General features: G+C 36.7%; 1 long non-coding RNA gene across 1 annotated transcript; it reads right to left on the bottom strand.

The window, feature by feature from the left end:
* Positions 1-8384: 8384 nt before the first annotated feature.
* Positions 8385-12614, bottom strand: LOC136556831 (uncharacterized). Its single transcript, XR_010783705.1, has 2 exons — positions 11952-12614; positions 8385-9633 (listed from the first exon to the last, which is right to left on the bottom strand). It is a non-coding gene; the product is annotated as an uncharacterized lncRNA (long non-coding RNA).
* Positions 12615-14527: the final 1913 nt, after the last annotated feature.

The raw sequence follows: 14527 nt of genomic DNA, 5'->3' as shown, positions 1-14527 counted from the left end.
TACAACATTAAACAGAAACCTGCCATGAAGACAAACACCTACCAGAGATATCTAGCACACAGAGGAGCTGCATAAGCGCCAGCTTTTTGAACGGATGGAATTTTCTTTTTCCCACCTACAGTGCCTTCTGTAAATAACTTCCTCATGATGTTAAAGCTGCCATGGAGCTGCACACTGGGAAGCTCTGCCGGAAGGAAGGATAACTTGAGATAATTCTGTACACTTTTAGTATCATTGCTCTGTTTTAACACTGACATTTGAGATATGATTTTTCCTTTTGACCTTCTGACTAGGCAAATGGGTGTCAGGGCTCAGCAAGGGATGGCTGCTCCCTCAGGGCTGAGAAGCCAAAAGTCACATCGCTCCCAGTGGTTGTTCCGCTCTGTGTTAGGGTTGGTAATAGAGCCTTCAGACAGTCACAGGCAAAGAAGTGATGAGCGAGGAAACTCTAGGGCTGGAGCCTGTATAGGGGAACCAGCCAGGAGACAAGACCCAGAAGATGGTCATAACACAGGTCCAGCTATGTCATACCTTAAATCAGGACTGCCAGCCTGAGCTGAAATAGGGAGTCCTGGGCAGGGTGTGGGGGAAAGGCCCTAGCTGGGGGTGGACAGGGCAACTTAGTGCTCTCAGTGCCTTGACAGAGCCTATAGAATGCTATAAACTATAGTGGGGTTAATAATAACAACTTTCCAGAGGAAACAAAGATTCCTAGCACATTTGAATTTATCACAGCTTCAGACTAGCCTCTGAAGGCCCCAGATCTGTAAAATCCCAGTGGGACAGCTTACTGTGCTCAGCCCCTTCATACCTTCAGAGTGCTTCTAGACCATATGTTCTTTCATAGCTTCAGCAGTGAGTCATGGGCTCAGCAATGGGCTCATATAACCTAAATGTAAACTAAAGTGATGGAATCACTAAATGAAAAGTCAGATTTTCCATTTAGCAAATTTCACCATCAAGAAAGTAGGAGTGGGATTGCACAGATGCTAGAATTAGAAAAAATAAAAGGGAATCTGTCTCTTCAGAGGCTGTGGTACACCCTGCTTCTCCAGCCTGCAAGAAATATGGAGGAGAATGTCTAAGCATTGACCTAAAAGAGGAGACAAGATTCAAGTCTAGGCTCATAGAGGAAAAATGGGAACAAATAAATGAATGATAGAGCAGATTGTGGTACAGATCTTTTAGAGACTGAAAAATATCCCTAGTGAGATAAAGAAAACAAGGAAAAATGACTGGCAATTAGAAGGGCTTCAGGGAACGGAGCTGCTAAGCAGAGAAGAGTACATTTGGTAATGAAACAGAAGAAATTATACAGGTGCTGTCAGATTAGGTTCATTAGAACTGAACCAAAAATTAAGGATTAGACTAAGCAGTAAGAAACTGGGCAGCCTCCAGGGGAAAGTAATGCTGTTAAGTGTTAATGTCTCTAACTTTGTTAATGTCTCTGACAAAGCACTGGCCCTGAAGGGATGGTGTGCCCCATTGCTCACTCCAAGTTCTCATTTCCCCCAGTACATATCCAAGACAAGACCTTGTCACACAGCAGACACATCTTGGTTCCCCTGACAGAAACACCATCCACCTCAGCAGGGCAGGAGCTGCAGTGAACACAACAGCTTTCGGTGACCTTCACAGATACAGGAACCAGCCCTGAACGTGCAGCTTTTCTGTAAGTAGCAAAATTTCTGGATTAATTTCTAAGGCAAATCTCTGTTATTTATCAAGCAAGCTACAAATATTTTTCTAAGATCTGAGAAGGAAGAGGAAAGGTCTGCAGCTGTCCTTGTATCCAAATTGGCTCTCCTTGTGTACAGACGCCAAACCAGTTTTACAAGAATGTTCCAGAGGTGTTGCCTTGCAACACTAAGTTACACATTACTTGCCCTTCAACAACCCTTTACAAAGAGACAATGCGCATTACTACATATTTGCTCTGTGTCTTGTACCTTGGCACATCCTTTGATCCTTCTCACTCTCTAGCTTTTTCTTTTCTAGAAGACAGGCATACAGGGTCCACCTCTTTCCTGTCTTCTCTTGATGAAGGCTCTGGAAATATTTTCCAATATTTATACAGCTGCTGTTGCTTATCTACCACCTCCCCAGAATAAGGCAAAATTCCTCAAAATTTCTTATTTTTTTGCCCCTATTCTTATGTTTTATTTGAATTTCCATAACATGCACATAAACTCAGTTCTGTGGTGTTAATAGAATTTATATATTGGGCCTAATTATCTCTGCCTATCTTTATCCCCCTTCCCAATATATGCTTATATATCTATACAGCATTCCCCACCCAATCTTCTATAGTATTTACAACACCACATAGTAGTGTTACTGTTGGCTAAAGGGTTTAAGATCTGATTTCTGATTTGATTTGAACACTGGAACAGGTGAAAGGATCAGATTGAAGGACACTACTCTGTAATTTAACCACAAACTTAGCTGACCCAAGTCTGTGTTTTACATTTGTGTTTCTGGCACTACCATATGTAGAAAATTACAACCAGAAATCAACACAGAATAAAGTCTGTTTTTCTTAAACACAGTATAATCTGTGTCAGAAATATCTGCTTCAAAGCTGTTATAAGGGCAAGATATTAATAACCATCACTATCTTCGGCAGCTTGATTTTATGTTGTGGCTTCTGCAGTGAGACACCATATCCTCTGAGAGAGGACTTGTCACACCTTTTTTCTGAACAGGCTCACCCAGCTCCAGTATCACATCTTCATGTCTTCTTACCTCATTTCTATCTCATGCTTTAAACAAGGTTCCTCTTCCCACAAAGTCTTTTCCTCTTCCATCTCTGTTTGTAAATCGTATCACTGAAACTGAAAGTTTCTAAAAGTCAGAAGCCTTTTTTAACTTCTTCTTTGCAGTCATCTTTCAAAACTCACGAACCTTTTCTATTAAAACTGGTGTCCCACAGGAAAAAGAAGCAACATACATCCCTCCTTGCATGCAGTAAAACTAGAAATCCTTTTTCTGTTTTGGCACACCACTGCTCAGTCAGTCCATGGTTTGGAAACCATGTGCAAGTTTCCCTGAGGCCCCACTTACAAGCATCAGGTGACAGCTTTGTCTGGCACTTACTGTGCCTGAATGTCAGGACAGCTGTCTTCTGCTGGAATTGTGTAAGAACGACAAGCTCCTTGTTTTGATGAAATCTTTTCCCCGTTCTGAACTTTTACTTATTAAGAAAGGCCCTTAATAAAGCAACTGAATAGGTAAAAACTTTTCCCAAAACATATCTTTCCAGAAATTTTTGGACATAATTTTCTTTCTATAGAAGGAATCAATTCTACTCTTTTGACACATCCCACCAGACACTTCTTCCTAATGATATGCTTTATTTAGTTTTTGTTGTTGTGTTTTAAATCTGCTACATTAAGTAATTTTAGAATTTACCAGAGTGTTTAATTATGTTCCCATATTGTTTCATCTTATACTGCCCTCTGTGTTATACCTTAAGAATCTGAACAGCTTCAACTATATTATTTGGGACTGTACTTCAAGTACAAAGCTAAAACCAAATGTAAGTCAGCAAAGCCACAGTTCTCAAAGCAAAACAAATTTCTTTTCAGAGAAAAAAATTCTCAATCAATACAGAATATTGCACATATATTTCTTTGCCACAAAATCTCTTCTTCAGTGCCTAGGGGGTTATATTTTTTACCATAGTTGGACAAATTCTATGCAACCATCTCCTCCCAGTAAAATCTAGCCACTGAACTTCCTAGAATACTAGATGCCACAGATCTACCAAAATTATCGAGTGATTTCTTTTGAGCATGGCACTATTTTTATTACATGTATTCCAGGAAAATTACATTCTCTCCTCTGTTTCATAATCTGCTGATACATTACCTCTTCTATTAATGGTGTCTTGGAAAGATATTTTTGTCTCTCTAAGGATTTTTTTGTCCTCCAGTATAGCAGCTTTTTAAAAGAAACACAAAATCCAAAACACACCCCCCCACAAAAATTACCTAAAACCACAACCAAAACACACGTGCTTGATCCCTTGTTATCAGTATTTAATGTTCCCAAACAATTATCAAATCTTATCAATATCTGATTTATCTTCACATCTAGCTAAAATCACCCAAAGTAGGAACAATGCTCCAGGTTGCCAGTCTGAATCTTTGCATGTTGGTTGAGACCAGGGTTACTCCTCACCTTACTTACTGTGTCTTCAGACAGAGCAACAGGTCACTTTCCAGCATCTATGTATGCTAAATGTAATGTTCAATTTTGGAAATGTATCTTTCTTGAGTAGTCTCTGCCTGTAAAATTGTTGCTTTCTCCTGCTGCTCCTCCTTTCGTGAAGAAGAGGGGCATTTCACTATCTTGTAGGTAAGTGGGGGGTTCCACTAAACTCTTGGGGATGGTGCTGTGCAGGCCCAGAAGGTGGACTCGATGATCCTTGCTGGTCCCTTCCAACTCATTTTATTCTGTGATTCTGTGAGAACTTAAGTACATCTCAGCTGGCACTGCAGTAGCCTATCATGCTTAATAGGCAGAATTAGAATCATGTCACTCCCAGCTGACTATCCAAATAAACCACTACAGTCTGACTTTCTCTTCTATTTTCTCTTTTATGGCCACAGGAATAGTGAGAATGGCTCAAATTTAAGAAAAGGGTTGAAGAGCCTATTGACCTGGGAAATCTTAAATCTGTTATGAAGGTCATGAATCCCGTGCTTCATCTCATATGGGCATCAATAATTATTTCCTTAGATGGACTAAATAGCAAGACAATCAAAACATTGGACACTTCCTATTATTTCCTTCTCCTATTTCCTATTTTTCTTTAACTCCTGAAAACTGGATGTAGATACCTAGTTTAAGACTGGACCCTTCTCTGGGAAGGCTAAATGTTCTGTGTTTGAGAGAGAAAAAAAACAAAAAAAGAAAAGAAAATTCAAAGTGTGTCTGAAGGAAAACTGATTTCATAGCTTCCAGCGTGTAACTCCCAGTTCTGCTGCATGCCTTCTGCTAACTCTGCAGTTTTTGAGGCCCTATTCAATGACAAAAATAGTAGGAAAAAAGTAATGTAACCCATATAAATGTAAAAGTCTTTCTCACACATTAATTCCTTGAACAGTTGAGGTTAAAAAACAATCAATAAAACAAACAAAAAAGCCAATAAGCCAGCACCATGATGCAGATGGGACATACAGTCTAAGATCAGAAAACAGGAATTAAATAAGCTTATCTACAATATTAGACCCCACCTTCAGTAAACTAGACCTTTTCTGCAGATGTATTTCTCCCTCCCTTTACTTAATATGGAATTTAAATTATTGTTTTATCACTATTTATCACTTTATCACTTTATCACTATTATTCCTTTATCAGTATGTACTGGAGCCTTTGCACATCATGCTGTTTTCATTGGAAAGGCAGAAAACTGGACAGTAATTTTATCATAAACACTATCTCAAAATCCACATGTAATCTAAATAAGGTTAAACAGATAAACAGAAATTACATTCATCAAATTTTTGAGTGGCCAGTTTTGCAGTCTTTAAAACATTCTCTTCAGTAATTGTCAGTCTGTAATAAATGAGTAGACATGCTGGAATGTTTCAAGGAATTTTGAAAAAAAATGTTATTTAAAACACTAAAAGATAAATAAAATTATTGTGGGCTGTCTTAGATGTTTAAGATGCCTGTTACTTATTTGATTTAGTCAAAATACAAGTAAAGTTACCTTGAAGAGCACTCCAGAGAAAAGAAGCACAGTAAGCTGCCCTGAGTGGACAGAGATATTGAGTCAAAAAGCTTTACATGTTAATTGTTAATTTTGGAAAAAACTTAGTTATCTAATTATTTTCATTTTCATGCCAAAGTATTGGTTTTTGTTCCACTTCCACTTATGTTTCTGACACCTTCTCTTGCATCTCCACTTCTGGCATTCCACATTTGCTTCAGCAGACCCCTGGAGATTAATTTACATTGTAGTCATGAACACCCCTCTCAAGGAGGTTTAGGCACTGCTAATGCATTAGACACTGCTAATCTTCTCTCTGCTGATCAGAATAGGACCCAAGGGAATGGCTTGAAGCTGCACTGGGTAGAGGGGTGGGGATGGAAGGGGCAGTTAGATCAGACATTTTAAAAAGGCTCTTTGCCCAGACGGTGGTTTGGCACTCAAACAGGCTCCCCAGGGAAGAGGTTACAGTACTGAGGCTGCCAGAGTTCAAGAAACAGATAGACAACACTCTCAGGCACATGGTGTGAATCTTAGGGTGGTCCTCTGCAGGGCCAGGAGTTCAAATTTAATGATACTAGTGGATATTCCATGGCTATTTCATGATTCCCATAGCACCCCTCACCAGGCTAGAATAGCTGGAAACAGCTATAAAACTTGCCTAAATTAATATACATGCCCAAACTGCTATGTAGATAAGGAAATAGAATCTAGAACATGTTGGGTTTATTTTCTTTCAGGGCACAAAAAGCAGTGTGCAAGAAAAGTCAGTAGAGCCCATGCTTCTCTCTTCTTACAGCTCCTTGCCCAAAGGATAAATAGTGGCTGTCATATATGAGAAAAGAGTGGGTAAGAGTGGGGGATGCTGAGATATATTACATTTTAAAACCTATGTATTGCTTTGAAAACAGGTGTGACCAGTTCATATTCATTATAGTTAATATTCTGACAATGAGTGATTACTGACAAGATGATATTTCCAAAAGACTTTTGCCTTTAATACATCTGTTGCCTGAACAGGCTGAGTTCCTCAGCATGAAGAGGCTGACTAACTACAGTCTACAGTGTATGCAAGCTCAGTTTCATTATGGTGTAGCACATCTTGATTAAAAGTTTGCTCTAATGTAGATAAGTGCTAAAACATAGATCCCTGACTTTGTCAAGTCCTTCATTTCCTGAAAGGGCTTTTCAGAAGAAAGCCTTCATTGTTCAAAACAGATAAATGAGATTCACCACATAGGCTGGGCTTTCTATTCCCCTCTTTAATGCACTGCTGGTTCCATTTTATTTTGGTTATTTGATTCTGATCACACATGATGCACAACCAGACCAAATGGATCACCTAATCTTTGATAACCTCTAGATATAACTCCCACACTACACAGGGAAAAGCTAATTTAAAGGAGCAACTTGCACATTCTCTTGGCATTCACGCTTTCCCTGGAGGTGCCAGCAATGAGTCTCAGTTTGCTGAGACTAACTCTCTTTATAGTACTGTTGATTATTTACAAATCCCTATACAACCATAATCCATTTTATTTTAGCAGCTGTTATCACCCAATTGTCCATGAAGATACACTCAATTCTGAAAACTGGTACTCTGTGGGTAATTGTGAAAAGTAATCTAAGATCAGTAGGTGCCTGGGTTTTAGTTTCTGCTTTTTCTTCCATGATTTAAGACCTTTAGGATTCTTTCTTTGAAATGAATAATAAATAATACTTGTCATTGTTAAAAGATTTTGAAATTACAACCAATAAATGTTTAATTGTTCAGAGTTTTCTTTGGTTTTTTTGTTTTTGATTTTGATTTTAGTTTTAAGTAATAAAATGTACTATTTCAGAGTTTAAGGATACTCCCTAGTTTTAATATTATGTTCTTATTCCTTAGGTGCTATTGTAACATAGATACAGAATAAACAAAGATCTTAATGGGGAAAATGCATATTTTTAAGCAGCTGTTTACATAATTTAGAACCGATGACAGAAATATTTCATAAAATGTATGATGACAAAACCCACTTCCTTCTGCTCCTACTTGCTAATGGTTAGGAAAATTATTTATTAATGACTTTATAGTAAGTCAAATCTGTTGAATACTTACTGAAGCTTAAGCAGTAGCTAAACTTTCTAAATAGAACAATAACTAAAGATAATATGAATTCAAAGATTATTTATTCTTATAGGAAACTTTGGACTAGTCCCTGTTATCTAAAAATAAATAGACTATATTTTTCTTTATTGTCAATACTGAAAAATGCTATTAAGAAGTTATCTCAGATTTAAAAAAAATAAAGAACAAATAAAACTTCAAGCTTGACATGCAACACAAAGCACAAGCACAAAGTATCCATTCACATTAGCAATGGATACTGTAAAGTCATGAGTTTTTAGAGGGTGCATACTATTCTGAGTGTGTTTTTGCTTCATTCAGAATTTAAATGAGAGATAATGTTACAAACAAGAAAAATAGATTTTTTAAAATATATTTTGGGTAAAGTTCATTTGATGAGTAGCCATTCTTTAAGACATAAAAGATCCCAGGAATAATCTGACATCCTTTTCTTGTGAGGTGAGGAAGTTGTCATTTAAATACTGATAATAATGGCCTACTAAAATGAATTATAGTATGGGAAGGATACTTTACATAAGAAAGGATAAACACATAGACTATGTAGTGAAAACTTTATTTTGAAGACATAAGTTGTTGAGGATGCAAACTTCATGAGTTCACCTGAGACAGAGGTCTTCATACTGTGGTTACACAGTACAGCATTATCCAGATCAGAAATTATGTCACAATCCAGAAATCCTGAGTACCCCCAGGCATCAGAAGTTGGTAATAGTTTTTCTGTGTAGCACCACTATTCCAATCACACAGTTAAACACCCACAACACCAATCTAGCTCTACAGTCGACCCCTAACTACAGATGTAGAAATATTGTATTCACAGGCAGTCTCTGTGCTACAGTAAAAAAGACAGTATTAAAACATCTGATATTGGTGGATTTTATTACTTTTTCAGATTCACACTATTGTCCACCATGAAATTCTAAAACTCTGTGGAAACAAAATATTATTTAGAGGGTTATTGGATGAGATCTAGAACGCTGAAGATTTTGTCTGAACTCAAATTAATGTTTAAACATCTATGGGCTTTGTTTTCTATTTTCCCTTTCTTCTCTCTTTCTTACAGCCAAATGTTTTATCTGCTAGAGCCATTCTCAACTATTTATCTTTATAATTTATTACTTATTGTTAATTATAGTTGTGTAATTTCAGTAGCTGTCTCTGTAGATAACTGAAGATTTATTTGTAATTATCCTGCAGCATGAAAATACCTACCTTGTATCTTATGATCCAAACTATGTGGCAATCTGCCATTTCATTTTCATAATGTTATAAAGTTTTGAAACTTAAGCACATTCATAGTTGGATTTTTTAAAAAAAAAAAAAAGCTTAGTTTTGTTTTTTTGTTTTTTGGGTTTTTTACAACGGAGTCTCCTTCCAAAGTAAAAATCAGAGCATTATTTTGTTAAGAGAAAGGAACAAGGAACTGATTTGATTTCATGCTTAGAAATTTTTTCCTAAAGGAAACCTTGCATAACAGTTTGAACAGTGAAATGTTTCTAAAGATACTCCTTTTTGATGAATCATGTGTTTGTGACTTTCCTTGGATATATTTATTCATGGCTTCCTACTGCCTTTTATCACCTCATCAGTAATCATCTCTTGTACAATGTCATTGCATGAGTGTAGCTGCTCCAGAGATGAATGATGCATTTTCTCTAACAATTGTTCTGGTTTTGCTTCCATGGGCCCTACTGGATCCTTGATGAGTTACCATAGTCTCTTTTCATATTTTGCTGGGTGACTGGTGGTTTGGTAGTATTTTTCTCATCCAAGTCCCAGATTTCTAGGACAAACAGAGAACAAAGCTGTTATTTTTCCTATACAAAACAATGCCATAGACATCCCCCAGTTCAAAAGAAATCCATTAAACTATATTTTACTTTTGGGCTAAACTGTCTGCTGAAATTCTTGCAGATTCTGTTCTTGATCCTGTTCCCTCTGGTATTCACAATGTCTCTGTTTCCTACTGCTTAGTCCCAGGACACCTATAATCACTGCCAGCAGCAAGCACTACAGAGAAACCCTTTTTGTCTGTTATCTACTTCAGATCCCAACTCCAGGGCTTTAAATCAAGAAAATATCTTCTGACCTTACCTTATTTTTCTTACTGAGTCCTGTGCATTCTTTTTACTTTGCTGTATTCCACAAACTTTTTCATGACCTCAAGAATTTACAGCAGCTCCTAACAGCTACATAATCCCTCCTCCCTATTTTCCACACTCTCTGTGAAACATTTCTTGGCAACTTACCTTGGCATGCAGTAAAATCGTGTTTGTTTGGATCTGAAGCGTGTGGTACATAACAAATGTCTGACAAAAATGTCTTTTACCAGGATCTAAAATACCAATACAGTCGTGTTCCTTCCCAGAATGTTTAATCCAGTGACTTTCAGATATCTGAAAGCCAGGAAACAAGGAGTTGATGCAGATGCAACTTAAATTTGCGAATATCTAGAAACAGAATGCTAAAATATGAGAGTGAAATTTTGACTGTATTCTTCCTCCCTTGCTGGCAAAAATCCACATGAATTTCAGCTGGATTCACTGTGCTAAGTGCAGGGATATTGAATGGTGAAGGGATTAGTTGGAGAAGCTTGGCAGTGTAAGGAGATCTGGGTCTGAGCCTGTACTGCCTTTCTTCAAGGAAAGAGATATGTATGTGTGTCTTAATCCAGTATCAGTGCAAAAAATCAAGCCATCTCTTGACATAGATCTTTCAGTGCTGTGAGAGTAAAAAATCCAGCAGAAAATCAACTTAATTTATGGAAATCTATAAAGGGATTGTAAAGCATTGCTTATTTGGGGTTACTTCCTAGTTGTAGCCCACTGATACAGCTGTTGGGGATAGCTTCATCCCACTGTGGTTCATTTAGCCACACTTTTACCTCTGAAAAGGTAAAAAAATTATTAGATATCATTCTGTATGTTCTCAAACCAACCTTGTTAGCTAAGACTACATGTGAGTCTGTATTACTGTGCACTTCTAAAGACGTTGCTCAAAGGTGGTGGATTAACAACTCCATGTCCTACGATTTGGAATTTTCTGATTTTAAAATGTTACATTTCACTGACCATAATTCTTAGATAGGGCACAAATACATGGGCACACTTAACTCAAATTTAATGAAAAACTTTCTTTTGTCAGCGAATGTCTGCGTTGACTTGACTGTCCTTTTAAAAGACAAACATGTCACCTGTTTAATAAAGTTGCACCATCCTGTAAATCCATCTGCAGCAGGAATGTGGTTAGGTAACTGCTGCCATTCTTTCCACCATTCAGAAAAATCTTTCCATTGGGAAATCTCACCACAAATTTACCTATGAGCAGACGATTTCAGTCATTACCCAATACTACTATTGATAAATTTCATAATGATTTATGCTCATCTTATTATTGCATCTGCATGCTTAAAAGATCCAGATGTACAGTAATGGGAAATTTGGATAGTACCAGAAGGGATGTGTGACAGAAATCAACTTTATTCCCGTGTCATAAATTATATAATCATTAATTAAAAGTTTCAGGGAAAATATGGACAAGGATTAATTTATAATACATAAACTCTATCCAAATCCCCAGACAGTGGTAACCTATCTTTTGTACTAAGCATATCAGATAGAAAAGCCATGAGATTTCACAGTTTGTCCAAAAGAAAAGACCCCATTTGTGAAATGTTCTTTTTTCTTGAAGCCAAGGGGTCTCTGATACAGACATTAGAGCAGTACCCTTGGAAGTATTTTACAGTCTTGTCTAGATCATCTGTCTCACAATCAGCTCTTTTCAGTTTGTTTCAGGGGTCAGCTTTTAATTTTTAAAGTACTGCAAGCACATTTTTTGCATAAACTGAAACCCGCAAAAATAGTCAGAAAACTACTACCTGAAACCCTTGTAAAACAGTATTTTCCTAAATTGTGGACCTCAGTGCTAAAATGCCCCCACCTGAATTTTTTTGTCAAAATACAACTGAGTATAACATGTGAAACCTTGTACTTTGATGTGCAAAGCAGAGAAAGTCCAAGGGTCTTAAGCAACAAGATATGTTAGTATGGGTTAAAAAATGCTCAGATAAGCAGGTACCAAACTGGGTCTCTCAAAACACACTTGGTTATTCCTGCATGATACTGCATCAGGCACGTGAATCTATCAAAATGTCTTCAGGGGAGAAAGTCTCTTTCTGGATGCTCTGTGGCATATTTCCCATGGTCCTAGAAAATAGATCATCAGTCATGTGTAATCACATTTAGATGTAATAACAGAAAAATAAAAAAAAAGAGTAAATTATTATACTAAATTTCTCATAAAATATCAGATGAATTATTCCTCTAGCCATGAAACGATGCAAGGAACCCAGGGAAAAATATAAAAATAAGCTTGTCAAATATCCTTGCTTTATTGATAATGCTTCTCTTTATCCACCACGTTTTTTGTTTTTTTTTCAGAGGGGTGTATGAAAAGCACTGATGTACAGGAACTGTAAGTGATTAAGAAGCTGCAGCTAGTGCAAGACTGAAGGGATAAGTGGCCTTCATGCTGCCAAAGGTTCTGACCTGACAAAATGCTGAAACTTCTATTACTCTTGTCACTCAAATCCACATGCAACCTTTGGCCAGTCTCTTTCATTCGTATCTTGTCAGCTTAGCCTCTTGTACTATTTTGAGGATGTTTTTAATCTTTTTACTAATAACTGTGTTATCAAGTAAAAAAGAGATTAATTTTCAAAACCTTGGGCTAAAATTTATCCATCATTATTTTTCATAATGATGAAATTCAACTTGGACCAAGCCATAGTTTGTAAATAATGCAAACTGTGTTCACACAAACTGACCATTGCAACAACTTTCACACTATTTCTGGAAATTAATCACATTTTTTCCTGATTAACACAGAAATCTCTATATGGAAGCCCCAAGCAACATGATGTAATGGTTTTAGATGCATTTCAAAAGCTTGCAATTTTAGCTTTTTTTATTCCCCAGATTTTTTCAAGCAGAATATTCAACTGTGAATTAGAAACTGCCAAGTTGAAAACTTTAATGACATTTCCCCTCAGTTTATAAAGCTGGATTATAATGGCAGAGACACCATCAATATTTTACTACTATTGGATTAATAGTAGTCAAATATATTTTTTAATTAATTAAAGTTCTACTACCCAGGGTCAAGGAGCATATTTCAGTTGAAAGTACGATGTTCAAAAAAGCAAATTGGTCATGTCCTTCAATTACTGTGATACCCACATTTTGACAGCCTTGTTTTCTGATTTTCTCCTTTGTCTCAGATTAGGCAGTTGATTGTAAATGTTGATTTATGAATGACTTACTGCAATACTTTGAGTTTCTTGAAAGAATTCTTCAATTCAAAAAACCCAGCAAACCACATTTCTCTTTGCACCTTGTTATCCTGCTAATCCTGATGGCCTTGATCATTGCGTAACTCAAACCTTTCCCTGTTGAGCCATTCTTGTAGATACCATCTCTAAACGTGCCTGTTTTTCTACAGATACTGTATTTAATGAAGTCCTGGTAGTCTCCACTACTGTCAGCAGGAGACCCACACTTCACCTCACAGACAGCCTCGAAATTCTCCATCAAAACACAGGGAAATTTGTTATTCTGAATCTGGTTACCCAAACTGGAATTTAAATAAGTTGATATATCAAAATATGTTACGCTATGATATCTACATAGAAAAGATTTGTGGTGCCTTTCTGAGCTCTAACATCCTTCTTATACTTTAAAAGGATACTGCAATAATCCAGTGGGAAACTCAGCGTTGAACTCTATTATTTACTTTTGCCTGAGGACAGAAATTAAGAACAAAAAAAGAAATTAAAAAATTTATTCTAGGTGAAACTCTTGATATAATTCTTAATTTTAAATTATACCATGAAAATGCATAGAATGTGAGATGGTTTACAATACTTTGCTACTTGAAAGATGGCCTAGTCTTCACTTATGAGAGACAATAATAATAACAGTAACAATATTTTGATAAAAATTATTTCAACAACAAAATCCCCAGTGCATTTGGCTTTCATATCTCCTATGGAACCCAGTGATATTGCCAAGAGATGAGGCTGCATTTATTGAAAAGGGAATTTTAGGGGAGCATCCTATGCAGTGGCTGTGGCTGCTAACTAGGTTAATTTCATACTGGTCCCCTAGGAAACTCATGATGGAAACAGACACTGACTCCACTATCTTTTCTGTTGCCAGTATAGAAATCCTCATTAGCATCAGAGTTACTCTTCCTATTGCTAAGAAATTTCTGTAAGGGAAAAACCCCCAACAAGCAACCCACTAAAAAAAAAAAAAACAAAAACCAAAAACCCACACCAAAAACCCCCAAACAAACAAACAAACAAAACACAAAAGAAAACTTCATGTGCTAAAACATGTTTCTCTGTAGTGACTTTTTTCTCTGTACTTATGCTCTTAATAGAGCATATGGAGTTCTGTCAAAGAATCCAGCTTTATCAGCAGTAAATTGACACTATTACAATCCCTCCCACTCACTAAGAGGGAGGATGCTATGTAAATGTAAATGTCTTCCAACTATTCCAGATCATCTCAATGGAAATCTTATTTATTATTTGCCCTGTAAAATATTTATTCACCTGTATAAACATGTAATGTTTATCCTGTTAAATGCAATATTTTCCTATGAAAGAAAAAGCC

The sequence above is a fragment of the Molothrus aeneus genome, chromosome 5 (assembly GCF_037042795.1).
Source record: "Molothrus aeneus isolate 106 chromosome 5, BPBGC_Maene_1.0, whole genome shotgun sequence".
Taxonomy (NCBI): domain Eukaryota; kingdom Metazoa; phylum Chordata; class Aves; order Passeriformes; family Icteridae; genus Molothrus; species Molothrus aeneus.
Note: the sequence above shows the minus strand (reverse complement) of the source record. Positions and strands in the feature narration are given on the sequence as shown.